The 11,561-nt window shown below is 44.6% G+C and overlaps 1 protein-coding gene and 1 pseudogene across 3 annotated transcripts in view; both read right to left on the bottom strand.

Moving 5' to 3' along the window:
* Window positions 1-1,277, bottom strand: part of GNL3L (G protein nucleolar 3 like) — a 34,013-nt gene extending 32,736 nt beyond the window's left edge. Inside the window, exon 1 of one of the 3 annotated variants that reach the window (XM_032267025.1) lies at window positions 1,045-1,277. The gene's annotated coding sequence lies outside the window, so the exon portion shown is untranslated. The remainder of the gene's footprint in view (window positions 1-1,044) is intronic. The other 2 variants (XM_032267024.1, XM_032267023.1) reach the window with 2 other exon arrangements.
* Window positions 1,278-3,957: 2,680 nt separating this feature from the next.
* LOC116542213 lies at window positions 3,958-4,579 on the bottom strand (annotated as a pseudogene).
* Window positions 4,580-11,561: the final 6,982 nt, after the last annotated feature.

Raw genomic sequence — 11,561 nt, 5'->3', positions numbered from 1 at the left:
GGGGTTGATCAAGAGGTCAGGAGATCCAGACCATCCTGGCCAACATAGTGAAACCCCGTCTCTCTAAAAATACAAAAAAAAAATTAGCTGGGAATGGTGGCGCACGCCTGTAGTCCCAGCTACTCAGGAAGCTGAGACAGGATAATTCCTTGAACCTAGGAGGTGGAGATTGCAGTGAGCCGAGATCGCGCCACTACACTGCAACCTGGGCAACAGTGTGAGACTCCCTCTCAAAAAAAAAGGAAAATACACATTCCGTAAAACGGGGGCTACGGAGGTAGGGATCAGGTCTGATTTTCCACAGTAGGGACTCACTCTAATCTAAGAGGAGGAGGCAGTTGGCTTAGTTGTCCACAGGCTGAGGCCTGTATCTGCAACCACTTTGGGGATGGGTGAGTTGGGGAGTGACACTGAGGGCTCTAGGTCTACACGAATGGGGAGGAGCTGCCCTCCCCCTGTATAGTAAATGTTTCTAAGCTCCTCTATACTGGTATGGGGACAGATACATCAAAGCCTCGGTCTGTCCAGCGGTCGGAGGTGCCTCGAAGCGGCTGTCTGGAGCCAAGCCGAGGAAGTGCCTTAAACCGGGAGAAGTCTGCACTGCTCGTCTGAGCGGAAGGAGATGTCTCTATACATAAGATTGGGGTGGATGTCCCCCATACCTTCGGTGAGCCAACGCTTGTGTATACAGGGTGAATGCAGAATGGAGCCTCACTATCTTGAGGACGCTCAACGCTTCACCACACAAGTGAGGTTTGTGCCTCTCTACTACACAGTGTGTCCCGGATTTACACCTTTCTAGATGGGATGGGGCAATGCCCCTCTCCCGGAGAACTCCACCCCGCGAAAAGGCAATTCGGCGCGTCTCCACGTGTGCTGCGATCCCTGCTCCTCTTCTGGGCCCTTGTAGCCTAGAAGAGATCCGGCTGTTTACCTCTCTATTCCAGGCTCGCGGGCATCTGTGGTTTCACCTTCAGTAGAGGATCCTAATTGCCCGGTCGTCTAGGTGAGCGCACACCGTGAGAAAAGAGAGTAGTTTCTTACCTATACTTCCGGCGGGGATGTGAGAAGAGACAGCCACACGACAACTCGGTTGGGCGAGCAAATGCTCACGCGCAGCTAGGCTCAGACTTCCGGATCCCAGGCCAGCGGCGCCCGACTCCGCCCACTGTGCGTTCTCTGCGGGGGGCGGGCTTTTGACTGACAGCTCGCGCCCGCCGGTCCCTTCCTCGCTACCACGCTGGCCCCGCCTCCTGGCTGCCCCGTAGATAAGGAAATAGCGGAGGAGGTAGAGGGAGGACAGCGAAGTGACAGGAAGAAGCGGCGGGTCGACTGGTGCAGCCATATACCCTACTTGCAAGTCAAAATTTTGTCTGCGGGGATCTGTCTGGGGTTAAACATGCGTACTCCCAAACCTCAGTAACCAGGCAGTCACCATGCCCGAATCAAACAAGGGTGGGGGATAGTGTCTTTGTCTGCCTGGAAGATGGCGTCAGCAGGGTGTAAGAAAATGGCCGCCTGGGTCACATGTCTGGCCGAGTATTCCCCACCTAAAGTGAATGGTTAGCTATTCCCAACGACCTTCCCGGGTCCTTGGGCCCCAGGCACTCCCTGAGCACTCCCAGCTCTTTATGCGTTAAGTTCAGATCTATGGCCAGACCCAACCCGAAATGGAGCAGGAGCCAGAACAACAAGAAGCCTCTCCCACCCGTTTGCCTTCTTCCCCTCCTACTCCATCCTTCCCTCAATCACGGAGCAGCGTCTGCAGAACGGAATGAATTTATATCTCTGGACTGGGGCAAGTAAGGGTTTCTGAAACCATCTCAAGGAGCTAGCTGGGAAGTAAGGTCTCCCCCAGAAAACTGTAAATATTAGTCTGAAATGCCTCTTTCCTGATGCTTTCATTCCAGCCCCTCCTCTTCCTCAAATCTAAACCCTGGGGTGGGGCACAGAGTAGGTGGGACTCTGCCTGTGAGGGTGGGTTTCTTTCTCCACTTCAAGCATGGATGGGCTGAAAAGGACTCCGTCTATCCCTTTACCCCTTACATAAACAGAACTCACTACCTCTACATCGTTGGAGGGTTTCTAACCTCTCATCCTAGAGACACATGAAATTCCGCTGGACCCCAAACCAGCCTTGACCACCTTCACCTTTACCGCTGCATTGGCAAATTTTTTCTGCTTTCTTAAGACCTAACTCTTGTCACTTCTATGAAACCTGCTCTGACATTCCCAGATGAGTTAGAAACCCAGAGCACCTTACCTATACAGCTAAGCTAGCACTTATCACTTAATACTGTAGTTGTTTATGTGGCTGTGTCTCCACACGAGAGTGAACTCCCTAAGAGCAGGCGCCATGTATCTTCAAGCCTTCAACAAGACCCAGCACAAGACTGGTAGGAGGCAGGCTTCAACAAATGTTTTTTTGTTTGTTTGTTTGTTTGTTTTAAAGACAGGGTTTCACCATGTTGGCCAGGCTGGTCTTGATCTCCTGACCTCAGGTGATCCCCCCGCCTCGGCCTCCCAAAGTGCTGAGATTACAGGCCTGAGCCACCACGCCCGGCCAACAAATGTTTGTTAAATGGGCAAGTTTACAGGCCTGCACCACAAATCAATGGGAAATGGACAGTTTAGTAGATAGCATTGGGAAATTTGGCTCTCCATGAAAAGAAATATAAAACTGGATCCTTACTTATTCGACCTAAGAGGGTGGACTGTGAATGTGAAAGGTAAAACTATGAAGTTAATATATGCAGGAGAATATCTTCGTGACTTGTGACGGGGGAAGGACTTTTTAAACAAAATCCCAAATGCACAAACTATAAGAAAAAAATACAATGAAATCTTTGATAGAAGTGGAAACTAGTTATTACGACTTCGGAAAACAATTAGGAAGTATCCAGAATAGCTGAAGATGATCCTGGGACCCAGCAATTCTAGTATTTGAGATAATTGATTAACAGATAGATAGATAGATAGATAGAGATCACCCCTAAACTTTAACTCGTAGAGAAATTTTTACACATTTGCTCAATGAGCATGTGAAGGAATGTTCATTGCAGAACTGTAATAGAGAAAAAAAATGTGAGCAACCTAAAACTCCACTAACAGGAGAATGAATAAATAAATTATGGTATTGCCATTGGACAGAATACTATGCAGAATACTGTAATGCAAAAGAGTGAATCATGTTGCGTGCATCAACCCAGCTAAATTTCAAAAATACAATACTGAGATAAAATACAAATTGCAGAGACCGGGTGCGGTGGCTCTGTAATCCCAGCACTTTGGGAGGCAGAGACGGGTGGATCACCTGAGGTAAGGATTTCTCAAAAAAAAAAAAAAAATTGCAGAAGGATACATAAAATATCAAACCATTTATACAAAGTTTTAAAATCTAGAAAACAGCGAATAATATTGTTTATAGATTATATAGATATATAAACAATAACTTTTTTGAGACAAGGTCTTGCTCTCTGGCCCAGGCTGCAGTGCAGTGGCTTAACTTTTGCTCACTGCAGCCTCCACCTCCCTGACTCAAGCCATCCTCCCACCTCAGCCTCCCAAGGACCTGGGACTACAGACATGTACCACCATGCCTGGCTAATTTGTGTATTTTTTGAAGAGACGGGGTTTCGCCATGTTGCCCAGACTAATCTCAAACTCCTGAGCTCAAATGATCCAACCATACCTCAGCCTACCAAGGTGCTGGGATTACAGGTGTGAGCCACTGCCCCTAGCCAACAATAATTTTTAAAGAGAAATACTAAATCCAGAATAATGATTACCTCTGGGGAAGAAAACAAAAGAATGGAATGAGAGAGATACAAAAGGGACTTCAACTGTTTTTCTAATAGTTTACATTGTAAGTAAGCTAGGTAGTAGGTACGTGGGTTTGTTTTTGTTATATTCTCTATACTTATTTGTATGCCTGAAAGATTTTTTTTTTTTTTTTGACAGGAAATATTTTATTGACAACCAGGGACACAGCCATAAGAGAGGGAAGCACACAGGACTGCAAACTAACACCCAATAGCCAGCAAGGGCCCTCTGGGCCAGGAATACTGCATCGTGGGGTCCTCATAGTCTCCCACCAGTAGACATACATTGCTGGGCATCCAGGGGAGGGGGCAGTGGCTCTGGTGTCCCAGAGAGTGAGAGGATATATGATGCCTCATTATGAGCAACAGGTAAGGAGGTAAAATGGAGGATCCATCACTGCCTAAGACCACCTCCTCCTCTCAGAGCCAACACGAGGTGGAGGAATGAACCACCTAAAATCTTGTAATCAGCTGTTGTCTTCTCATCATTCATCTGTTTGCCACTGTAGATGAACCTCTGCTGTTGTGGGGGGATTTCCTCTTTCTCCTCCACACGCTCCTTGATTCGCTCCACCTTATCTGTAGGTTCAAGGTCAATCTCAATCTCCTTTCCGGTCAGCGTCTTCACTTTAATTAGCATCTTCTTTCCAGTTTGGGACTGCACACGGATAAATTGCTGCTCCTACCACTCGGGTCGACGCTGCCGCTCTCCGGCACTCTGCCTGCGAGGGCCACTTCTCCATTTTTTTCTTTTTAAGTCTGCAAGAATCTGAAACAAAATGTTAATAATAGTTAGCTCTAGGCCGGGCGCGGTGGCTCAAGCCTGTAATCCCAGCACTTTGGGAGGCTGAGGCGGGTGGATCACGAGGTCAAGAGATCGAGACCATCCTGGTCAACATGGTGAAACCCCGTCTCTACTAAAACTACAAAAAATTAGCTGGGCGTGGTGGTGCGTGTCTGTAGTCCCAGATACTCAGGAGGCTGAGGCAGAATTGCCTGAACCCAGGAGGCGGAGGTTGCGGTGAGCCGAGATCACGCCATTGCACTCCAGCCTGGGTAACAAGAGTGAAACTCCGTCTCAAAAAATAATAATAATAATAATAATAGTTAGCGCTAGATTAGTGGTTCTCTAACTTTGGCCAGCAACAGAATCACTGGGAGGGCTTGTTAGAACACCAATTACTGGGCCTCATGCCCAGAGTTTTGATTCAGTAAATCTGGTTTAGGGCCCAGGATTTGCATTTCTAACAAGTCAAAGTGAGATTATCAGTGAATTTAATTTTCTTCCTTGTGCTTTTCTGTGTTTTCCATGTATTGGATGAATATGTATTACTTTAGTGAGAGATTGTGTTTTTTTTTTAAATCTCTTTCATCTCGACTTCCCATTTTCATTTCCCTCCTATAGGCAGCCATTCTAAGGTGTTTTATGCATATTTTTGTGTATATGCATTCTTTTTTCTTATTTTGTTTTTTAATAGAGACAGGGTTTCACCGTGTTGGCCAGGATGGTCTCGATCTCTTGACCTCGTGATCCACTGGCCTTGGCCTCCCAGAGTGCTGGGATTACAGGCGTGAGCCACCACACCCGGCCTGTATATATGCATTCTTGCAAAATATGTATTATTGCTTTATGTGTATTTCCTCCCTTTTTTTTGAAGCAGGACTTGCTCTGTCACCCAGGCTGGAGTGCAGTGGCATGACCTCCACTCACTGCAAACTCCACCCCCTGGGCTCAAGGGGTCCTCCCACTCAGCTTCCCAAGTAGCTGGGACTACAGGCACACATCACCATGCCCAGCTAATTTTTAAAGATTTTTGTACTGGTCTTGAATTCCAGGGTTCAAGCAATCTGCTTGCCTCAGCCTCCCAAAGTGATGGGATTATGGTCGTGAGCCACTGCACCTGGCCGAATTTTTATTATTTATTGTTTCTAAATTCAGAACAGTTGAAAGAATAGTATAATGAAAGCCCATATATCCTTATACTTTGCAAAAAATTATCCTACATAACCACAATGCCATTATCACACCTAAGAAAATTTAACTATGATTCTATACTGCCATCACATATGTCCCAATTATCAAATACCCCAATTATCCCCAAAATACTGCTTTCATTTCTTGATCCCAGGATCTAATCAAGGTTTATTTATTACATTTCTTTTTGTGAGACAGAGTCTCAGTCTGTTGCCCAGGCTGGAGTGCAGTGACGTGATCTTGGCTCAGTGCAACCTCCACCTCCTGGGTTCAAGCAATTCTCCTGCCTCTGCCTCCCAACTAGCTGGGATTACAAGTGCCTGCCACCAGACCTGGCCAATTTTTGTATTTTTAGTAGAGACAGGGTTTCTGCATGTTGGCCAGGCTGGTCTCAAACTCCTGATCTCAAGTGATCCATCCACCTTGGCCTTACAAAGTGCAGGGATTACAGGCATGAGCCACCACGTCCCGGCATTTATGTATTACATTGGTTGTTATATCCCTTTAACCTCTTTTAATCTAGGATAATACTCCTATATTTTTTGTGTTTCAAATGACATTTATGTTTTTGTTTTTGTTTTTGTTTTTGTTTTTTTAAGACAGGGTTTCACCATGTTGGTCAGGCTGGTCTTGAACTCCTGACCTCAGGTGATCCGCCCACCTTGGCCTCCAAAGTGCTTGGATTACAGGCATGAGCCACCACGCCCGGTCAACATTTATGTTTTTGAAGATAATCCCAACACTTTAGGGTCTGGAGTGGGTGAATTACTTAAGGTCAGAAGTTTGAGACCAGCCTTCCATTGAGTTTTCAAGAGTTCCATAATAACTCTTCCATTATCATTTGAAGAGTCCAGGCCAATTGTCTTGTAATGTGTCCCATATTATGGATTCATTTGTTCTTTCCACAGATTAGATTCAGAATAAATATTTTCAGCAAGAACAGTACATAGGGGATATCCTTTACTTCGTATCATATCACCTCAAGAGGCACATGATATCAGATTGTCTCACTATTGAGAATACTTTGTACTTGTTGTTTTTGTTTTACATAAATATCTCATTCTGGCCAGGCAAGGTGGTTCACGCCTATAATCCAGGCACTGTGGGAGGCCAAAGCAGGCAGATTGCTTGAGGCCAGGAGTTCAAGACCAGCCTGGCCAACATGACAAAACCCTGTCTCACTAAAAATGCAAAAATTAGCCATGTGTGATAGTGCACACCTGTAATCCCAGCTACTGGGGAGACAGGCATGAGAATCACTTGAACCTGAGAGGCAGAGGTTGCAGTGAGCTGAGATCGCACCACTACACTCTAACCTGGGTGACAGAGTGAGACTGTCTCAAAAAAAAAAAAAAAAAAAAAAAAACCTCATTCAGTTTCTTACTGTTTTCATTCAGCCTCGTGTTTTTAAGGTCTACCCATGTTGCTGTGTACACATGTAATCCATTCCTTTTTTTTTGTTTTTTTTTTTTTTTGAGATGGAGTTTCACTGTATTGCCCAGGCTGGAGTACAGTGGCATTATCTGGGCTCACTGCAATCTTGGCCTCCCGGGTTCAAGCCATTCCCCTCCTCAGTGTCCTGAGTAGCTGGGACTACAGGTACTATCACGTGCCTGGCTAATTTTTGTATTTTTAGTAGAGACAGGGTTTTGACATATTGGCCAGGCTCATCTTGAACTACTGGCCTCAGGTGATCCACCCGCCTTGGCCTCCCAAAATGCTGAGATTACAGGCGTGAGCACTGTGCCCGACCTAATCCATTGCTTCTATCTGCTCATGGTAACCATACTGTGCCTTCACTGCATAGATTGCCTCCAGCTCTCGAATACTACTTCAATGAACATCCTTGTACATGTGCCCTTATTGACCTGTGTGAGGATTTCTTTTGGAACATACATCCAAATGATTACACTCTAAAGTGTGCATATACTTAGTTTGACTAAGAACGCCAATACTTCTAGATAGTTCTCTGGGACGGCAGTACCAGTCTACACTTTCACCATGTATGAGGATTTTTGTATCCCCACATCCTCACCAACACTTGTCATTTTCTAGCTTGCCTTTTTTTTTTTTTTTTTTTTCTCTCTAAGAGACGGAGTCTCTCTCTTGTCGCCCAGGCTCTTGTCTCCCAGGCTGGAGTGCAATAGCACAATCTCAGCTCACTGCAACCTCTGTCTCCTGAGTTCAAGTGATTCTCCTGCCTCAGCCTCCCAAGTAGCTGGGATTACAGGTGCCCACCACCACACCCAGCTAATTTTTGTGTTTTTAGTAGAGACAGAGTTTTGCGATGTTGGCCAGGTTGTTCTCGAACTCCTGACCTCGTGATCCACCCACCTCCACCTCCCAAAGTGCTGGGATTACAGGCGTGACCCACCACGCACAGTGCCTGTTTTTGTTTTTGTTTTTGTTTTTGTTTTGACAGATTATCTCACTCTGTTACCCAGAATGGAATGCAGTGGCGCGATCTTGGCTCACTGCCACCTCTGCCTCCTGGATTCAAGCAATTCTCCTGCCTTAGCCTCCCTAATAGGTGGGGTTACAGGTGCCTGCCACCATGCCTGGCTAATTTATGTATTTTAGTAGAGACGAGGGTTTCACCATGTTGGCCAGGCTGGTCTTGAACTCCTGACCTCAGGCAATCCACCTGCCTCAGACTCCCAAAGTGCTGGGATTACTGGTATGAGCCACTACGCCCGGCCAAGCTTGCTAATTTTTTCCAGTCTCATAGCTGTAATAGATTCTAACAGGTGGAATAGGTTTTAATCCATGTAGATTCCACCCTCATACGTGGTAATACGTGGGGGCGTAGTTTTATTATTTTCCACATGGTGAGCCAGATTTCCCACTATCAAATACTGAACAATCCCTCCTTTTCCCATTGATTTGCCATGCCACCATTGTCATATGTCATTATATACACACACACATAAACACACATACATCTTTTTCTGGCCTTGGGCTAATACCACCTTGGTTTTAGTATTTTGTAATGTATCTAAATATCACATAGAGCATTTCCTCCTCTTTAGTCTTCTTTTTAGGTTGTTTTAGATCTATTGCCACATAAATTTTTAAATGAGTCTATCAAGGTCTTCAAAAATCCAACTAGGATTTTGATTGGGATTATACTAAATTTACAGATTAATTTGGAGGAACTGCCATCATTTTAATAATTACTCATTTCATCCAACAATATGGAATATAGCCTAATTTATTCAGTTCATCTTCTTCTGTGTTCTTTATTAGAGTTTAAAGTTTTCTCTTAAGAATTGTATATTTTAAAAAATAAAAATGAGGTCTGGCGCTTTGGCTCACACCAGTAATCCCAGCACTTTGAGAGGCTGAGGCAGGCAGATCATGAGGTCAGGAGTTCAAGACCAGCCTAACCAACATAGTGAAACCCTGTCTCTATTAAAAATACAAAAATTAGCCAGGAGTGGTGGTGGGCATCTGTAGTCCCAGCTACTTGGGAGGCTGAGGCAGGAGAATCTCTTGAACCTGGGAAGTGAAGGTTGCAGTGAGCCGAGATTGCACCACTGCATTCCAGCCTGGGTGGCACAGCGAGACTCTGTCTCAAGAAAAATAAAAATGAATTGGTTACCATAGATGTTGCTAAGGCATCAACTCATTCTGCTGATAATTAATCAAAAATGGAAAAAATCTGGCATTATTCCTGCCTTCCCACATGAATCATATTGCAGGTTAATCAAATAGATAATTAGGGAAAGAGCTTCTTTATGGAAGACTCACAACTTATAAATGAAAGAGAAATGGCAGTGTTAACAATTCAATCCCTAATGAGATAATGGTTTAAGAAAAAATCGTCAATGACTGCTGAAGCCATGAGGTGAAAAACATTTGAGGAATTATAACAAAGGAATTAGGCTGATACCATCTGACCCTACTCATCATACATATCACTTAAGAGAAAACAAGACATACGCGCCTTCTTATGTTGTGCAATAAGAAGTATACAGCACTATTCATGAAGTATACTTTTAAACAAGAAGGAAAAAAGAATTTAATCAAGCATTTCTATTTAACTTCATTTACAAGAAATTCAGGGAATATAGGAAGAGAAACATGTTAAATGATACCAGCCAAAACAATAAACGAAAGCAAGAACTTGGGAAATTCTACAGGACAAATGAGCCAGTATGTTCAACAAATAAATGGAAGGAAGAAAAGAAGGGGAAAATTACAGATTAAAAAGAACATAGACCAGGTGCGTTGGCTCACGCCTGTAATCCCAGCACTTGGGGAGGCCAAGGCAGGCAGATCACGAGGTGAGGAGTTCAAGACCAGCCTGACCAATGTGGCGAAACCCCATCTCTACTAAAAATACAACAATTAGCCGGGTGTGGTGGCACACACCTGTAATCCCAGCTACTCCTGAGCCAAGATTAAGCCACTGCACTCTAGCCTGGGCAACAAGGGAAAAAAAAAAAAAAGGTATCTCAGTGTAGTTTTGATTTACATTTATTATGAGCGACGTGGATAATTTTTTCATGTGTTTAAGGGACTTTGTATGTCCTTTTCTATCAATTACCTATTTATATCCCCTGTCCCTTTTTCTGTTCGGTTTCTGGTCTATCATTCACTTCTAGAACTTTGTTATATAATTAGAAAGATTATATAAACTCCTTTAAATAAAAATTTATAAAAAATAGATGGCCAGACATGGTGGCTCACACCTATAATCCCAGCACTTTGGGAGGTGGAGGCAGGCAGATCACGAGGTCAGGAGATCAAGACCATCCTGGCCAACATGGTGAAACCCCATCTCTACTATAATACAAAAACTAGCTGGGCATGGTGACATGTGCCTGTAGCCCCAGCTTCTTGGGACGCTGAGGCAAGAGAATCACTTGAACCCAGGAGGCAGAGGTTGCAGTGAGTCGAGATTGCGCCACTGCACTCCAGCCTGGGTGACAGAGCGGGACTCCATCTCAAAAAAAAAGAAAAAAAGGAAAAAAGATTAGACCTTTGTCAGTGATCTCAGTCATCAATCTTTTTTCCCAGTTCACCATTCTTTAGACTTTGCTAATGAACTTTTTCCAAAGCAAAATTTTATTTTATTTTATTTATTTATTTTTTTTGAGATGGAGTTTCACTCTTGTTACCCAGGCTGGAGTGCAATGGCGCGATCTCGGCTCACCGCAACCTCCGCCTCCTAGGTTCAGGCAATTCTCCTGCCTCAGCCTCCTGAGTAGCTGGGATTACAGGCATGCGCCACCATGCCCAGCTAATTTTTTGTAGTTTTAGTAGAGACGGGGTTTCACCATGTTGACCAGGATGGTCTCGATCTCTTGACCTCGTGATCCACCCGCCTCGGCCTCCCAAAGTGCTGAGAAAATTTTATTTATTTATTTATTTTATTTTATTTTTAGATGGAGTCTCACTCTGTTGCCCAGGCTGGAGTGCAATGGTGCAATCTCAGCTCACTGCAACCCCTGTCTTCCAGGTTCTAACAATTCTCCTGCTTCAAGCCTCACAAGTAGCTGGGCTTACAGGTGCCTGCCACCACGCCCGGCTAATTTCTGTACTTTTAGTTGAGACAGGGTTTCGCCATGTTGGCCAGGCTGATCTCAAACTTCTGACCTCAGGTGATCCACCCACCTCAGCCTCCCAAAGTGCTGGGATTTACAGGCGTGAGCCACTGCGCCTGGCTGCAAATTTTATATTTATATAAATAATTCATCTATGTTTTCTTTGATGGATTCTGGATATTGAGTCATAGTTTTGTGATAGATTGCATTAATGAC

This window comes from Sapajus apella, unplaced genomic scaffold (assembly GCF_009761245.1).
Source record: "Sapajus apella isolate SASKATOON/1434 unplaced genomic scaffold, GSC_monkey_1.0 scaffold164, whole genome shotgun sequence".
Classification (NCBI taxonomy): Eukaryota; Metazoa; Chordata; class Mammalia; order Primates; family Cebidae; genus Sapajus; species Sapajus apella.
The sequence above is the reverse complement of the archived record's forward strand: the minus strand, read 5'-3'. Positions and strand labels throughout refer to the sequence as shown.